Below are 6,000 nucleotides of genomic sequence, written 5' to 3' on the forward strand. Positions count from 1 at the left end.
GATAGTGCAGCCAGGTAATCCAGTATGATTCATATGCATTGGACTTGTTAGCAAGGGATTGAAATCTTCAAATTCTGCAATGGCAATCACAATATGCCAAGTAAGAGAGAGGAAACTGATTTCTTTCAAAAGCATAATGAAGCAGGAGCCTGGCATGCTGTGCTGGAAGTCCATTACACCCTTTAGTGCAGATTTAAAGAATTTTTAAACAGAATTATAGTTTCTTTAATCTATTATACAAGCATTAGCAATTGTATTTCTACTATACTTTAGACTGCAGTACCAGGAGCAGTGAAAATGTTTTTTGGTGGTTTTTTTTTTTTTTTTTTTTTTTTTTTTTTTAATGTCAGTAGTTTCTTATATTATCTCATGTAATTTCTATGGTCTGGATTGTTCTGCTGATTCAAAGCAGCATCAGGCACCCAGGTTTTGCACAGGTCCAACAGAAGGTCCTAAGAGAAGTCTTAGTATTATTAGCAGTAGCAGTGAAATCTGCACAGCAGTCCATTAAATTTAGTTGAGATAGAGCCTGGGGTTTCACATGAATGCCTTGTTACCTTCATGAACTGGGATAAATGGCGGCTGCGCGTTACTTTTCTTGGCCCCGGTCAGCTCTCAAACGCCCAGCTTGGGCGTCTCATCTTTTCGTCGGGGAAGGGGCTCGCAGCAGTTCCCAGGCGTTTTGCTGCCGCGCTCTGGGCTGAGCTGTTGGCCGCGCTTCGCCGTTGGCGCAAGGGAAGAAACAAAGAGGCAGGGAATTTGTCCAAATCCATCTGCGTGGCGGCTGGATGCTTTATTGGCTGCGAGAGCTGCGGTGGAAAAGCTGCAGCTGCTCCCAGCTTCGCACGGACGCAAATGGCCTCGAGCATGCCGAGGAGTGGGATGAAATAGGGAAGGGACAGGGCGGACAGGGAGCCCTCCCGCCCAATGGGTACAGACATTGTGGTGATGACGTGTACTACAGCAACCAATGGGAACACGGCAGGGGCGGAGACGGGACTTTGGGGTGAGTGGGACCGCGAGAACAGGGAGACGGGCATGGAAACCACAGGAGTAGGGGAAAACCCGGGGGATGCACGAGGGTACAGAACTGGAAAACTAACAAAGAAAAATCCCATAATTTGAACCCAAACCCAGGATGCAACAATAAATATCTTAAACATCCTGGTGAGGCTTGGTATTCTCTGATTTCAGGTTTGCACAGATTTCTGATGTAGTATGATAGAGTGAAGCTAATGCAAACAGTCAAACGTATAGGTACAAGCCCTTTTCTCCTGAAAAATCCCTCTTGAATAAGTAGTAAAAGCATCTCATTACAAATGGTATGTCTGATGAAGATGGTCCTGCTGTGGTGTAATTCTATTTTGTAGGTTGAAATACCACATCTGTGAATACTTTTAAAAGGTGATTTTTAGACCACTAGTGGGTGGTTATTTCTCCTGGAGAGCTCTCAATTTGCTGTCATATTCTCTAAAGTGAATTTTTACATACCCTCTCTTATTATCTGCCATCAGTGACTTTGTATGCTATTAGTCATTCTAATGTGCTTGCAACATTATTTTTCCTGGCATATTCCTCATGCAGGTGACACATTAAGGAGCAACCTTTCAAACCTCCAGTGAGGAGCAGTGTAGTGAAAATATTTACCCACAGTTACTTACCATGGTCTGATTGGCACTTATCCTGAGTGTCTATTACACATCATGAATTTAGACTTAAAACTGACAGAATAACACTATAATGCTTTCCTGGGCTATCAAAATTGTACTATTTCAAAAATCTTGCTCTATTATTTTTCTTTTAAGCTAACTTGCGTTTTGACCAATGTTTCTGTTCTGCTATATTTATTGAGGAATCTCCTCACTGGTCATCAGTCAATTTATTAGTGAATTTATTAAACTGCCCTGTATTCCATTTTGTGAACATAACAGTTAACACCATTGCTTATACTTCTGGCATGATCTTCTGCTGATAGCTTGCTTTTATAAAGTCTTGATAGATTTTCTACATCTTCAGGAAAATCCAGGTATCTTTTACATCTCATTTGGTGTAAAATGTTATTTTATGAAACTAACTGACATTGACTTATTGGGTTGTTTCCCCCAAATTTAACATTTAATTTTAGTTCTAAGGATTTCATACTCACTATTTGTTTCCATCAGAAATCTAGATTTCTCATTTTCCCTACACTTAACAGGATGCTTCCTCTGTCTGTTCAGAACAGTTGGCCCTTCTCTTATGTCACTCATTAAGGTATCATTACTTCAATGCCATGAGTAAGACTAAGCTTGTTTGCAAGTATCACTTTCTGTATGAACAGCTCTGGGCTCATATCTCTTGGTTAGTTCTCTGCTTGTTAGAAAAAATTAAAACTGTGTTCTTAAACTCACCATTTAAAGTATTTTTGAGATTCTGGCATAGTAAGATTTTTCTCTGAGGGAGGGAGGAGGAAGGACAAAGTACTATGAGTGTCTCCAGACTTGTAAATAGTTGCTTTTAATGTACCTTTTTTAACTGTTCTAGAGTTTCGGGAGTAGATGGATATTGCTAATATTTTACCCTATGTACCGGGCCCAGAGTTGGATTTTGATGCTCCTTTAAGGTTGCTTCCAACTCAGGATATTCTATGAGTTTTACTTTTTTTTTTTTTTTTTTTTTAGGTTAATATTTTTCTCTGAGTCTTTCAGATGTGATCTCATTGAATTCCTGTCTTGTAAAAGCAGTTTCTTAATATTAGCAACAACTGATTATCCATATCATTGCTTCAGCAGGTTTCATATTTCTCCCAATTTTTTTTCATTTTGTGAATAGCTTATTCCTCAGATAAACATATCTGAAAGACCTTGAACAGCATAACTATACTTTTTCTTTCTACTTAAATAAGCTTGCCACTTATATCCTAATCTTTTGTCCCTGTGCATATTAGAAAATGAGTGACTTTGTAGCTTGCAGGCCATTTATCTATCTCAGGTCTTGCAAAGTTTCAGCCCCATTAGCTTCTTCTGCCTATTCAAGGTTTCAGAGATTTGCACATTGATTTCGAAGAAGATGAAGTCATCTTTCTTTTTTTTAAATTCTGACCCCTTAGTTAGAGTTCATTTAAGCTGTTAAAAGAACTGAATATCCTGTTATTAATGATTTTAAAGCATATTTTCAGCAGCTCAACTGCAAGAGCAAGAATTCTTCAATCACTTCATTTTATCTTAGAAAAAAAAAAGGCCATAATGAAACAGTGGAAAAAGCTGCAGCTGGTGCTGTAGTTTTACAGAAAAAATGGCATACCTGTATAAGACACATGATTTTTTTTTTTTTTTGCTAATTGGTTTGTATCAAGTCTTCAGTCATGATATCCACCACCACTACACTGCTGAAGTCGATTTACCATGTCTACTAACATCAGCTGCAGATCTAGACCCTTGATAAGGTAATATAATTTATTTTTCTGGCTAAAATGGTATTTCTAAAGACCATTTTGGAATAAATAATTTTATGTGGCCAAATATTCTGAAATGCTATTGGCTCTAATTCAATTACTACTTTTCTTATTACAAAGTAAAAACATTTTTGAATTTAAATTTTACATTAGTTTGGGTTTTAAAAACAAGATTCATGGAGCATCCTCACAAAACTTGGTTTGAATTAGGTATTTTACTCATTAGAAGAAATTTGGAAAACAGGCCACAATTTTTTTTCTTGTCAATATATTAAATAGAATAGTCACAACCTCTTAATCAACTGGGTATTACTTTGCTTATTCCAGTGTAGCACAGAATAATTTTAAATGGTTTTATTATGTTCTTCATTCAATCAAATAACAAAATACACATAAGAAAATAGTCAATATACAGATTTTTTTGGTTAATATTAAAACCCATATATATATGTGATCTCTAAGAATTTCCATTTATGTACAAAGAAAAGCAAGTTAGAATTTTAGGGTTAACATAAAGAGGGAGTTAACTGCCTCTCATTCCATCTGTATACACAATGACGTGTTGTTGATATCTTTTTAAGGATGAGGCATTCCAGGAAAATTCCAGGAAAATCAGTAAAGTCTGATATCCTTTACTATTTTAGAGAGAATACTCAGTCCTACTTTACAACAGAGGAACTAAATGACTCTTTGTTCTATCAAGGTTCTGGGGGAGAGATTTGGTCCTCAAGGCCTGTCAGAGATCCTGTAGTCTAAAACTGAGCCCAAGTGAGTCTTATTTTATAGTAGCTTTCTTTTTTTAACCACGTCACCATTTCTTTGCTATTTTATTTCAAACTCTGTGTTTTTCTATTGAATTATTCTGTAAATAAAACTGTATAAAATCCAAACTCTTTGAATTTCAGCTATACTTGAACCTAACCATAAGTTGTGAATCCAATTCTGCTTTTCTTTCTATTCCTATATTTCTTTGCTCCCTCACATCAAACGACTGGGTATAGTTTGAGTGTGGCCAAAGTATAATAAGAATCAGACCCAGGAGAAACCCGGGATGGCTGCCTGTGTTTAGTCTATGTTCTTGGTAGTGCCTTGACTGAATGTTGTCTTTCTGAATGTCTTTATTTCCCCATTTGTATTAACATGAGAAGTTCTGTTTAGCTTTTGATTACTCAGTGTATTGGATGTTCTTCCTCCCCAGATATAGTCTGTTACCCCATTCTTTTTCTCACAGCACACTAAAAAAAAACACAAGCCAAAGCCTCCAACTAATTTTCTGAACAGCACCAAGACCTTACACAGTTCATATCTGGCCAGCACTCTGTTTTCAGTCAGTCATCCTCCAAATGACAAGCTCCTTAATTTCCTTTCTAAACATCCAGAAATAGCTCACTGTGGGACTCCCCTCCTGGCTCCTTCCCTGTTTGCCCCTAACTAAAGATTTGATTCTTCATGCTGAATACGTCCTCATCCTCTGAACTGTCTGCTAATTATCTTTTGATTGACTCCCAGCTCTGCCAGCCACTCTCTCCGGTCACTCTTTCAGAACTTAACTTCAACTCATATCAAACTCTACTTCATTAATGACTATCACTGTCTCACTGCAGAAAGCTTCTCAAAACTTTTGACTTCTCAAACTAGATCATGTGTACATGTGTCAAATTAATTTCACTCCCATTTGAGAACTTGCCAAGAGGATACAGCACATTTCTATGAGTTACTGTGGCCACAAGCCATTATTGCAAATGCAAACAGTAATTTGCTTTACCACAGCCTTTAATTAGTATGCAATTAACCTGGATATGTCATCACTATATAGCTATTATTATTAATTATTCTATGCTAGCCAGGGCAGCTGGTTTTCTCTTATGTTTCCTCAAATACCATTACCAGTAGATTTCTGAGCACTTGAAAAAGCCAGACTGTGCCCAGATTGTTAATGTTCTCTGACCTTTGGGGAAGCCTAATTAGAATAGTTGGAGAATTTCAAATGGAAATAAAGAGCATAGCAATTTATAATTAGGCTTAAACTTTTGGCTCCAGAAATGGTTCAAAGGAAGTTAGATTTCCTTGGTGGTTTACCATGCACTTAAACAAAATGTTCTGTACATTGGAGATAAACCTGTTAGAATATGATATGTAATATTGAAAATTAGAATTGCAGCCATGAGAAGGCATCCTAACAGCTGATTTTGTATTTTATCAAAGGCTACCAACTTTTTTTCCCTTTTCACATTAGTTATCTTAGTTTCAGAGTCAAGATGTTCAGAAGCAAGAGAAAACTAAAAATCCTTTGCTACTGGACTGATAGTTTGTCTGAGGGAAGGAGGGATTGAGAAGGTTTTGTTTGAATCCTTATTTAAATTATTTCAGTAATATCTAAGCAGGATGTAATTACATAGAATAACAAATCTGTATCTTGATCCAGATGAAGACCTTTGGTCTGAGATTATCATTACAGAAAGTACAAATGCTATCACAGCTTCCCTAGAGACATTTAATGGAAATAATGGCTCATTGATTATTTAGAATAATTTAATAGATTAATAGAAACATTAAGATTGGAAAAC

The sequence above is a fragment of the Anomalospiza imberbis genome, chromosome 1, assembly GCF_031753505.1.
Source record: "Anomalospiza imberbis isolate Cuckoo-Finch-1a 21T00152 chromosome 1, ASM3175350v1, whole genome shotgun sequence".
Taxonomy (NCBI): domain Eukaryota; kingdom Metazoa; phylum Chordata; class Aves; order Passeriformes; family Viduidae; genus Anomalospiza; species Anomalospiza imberbis.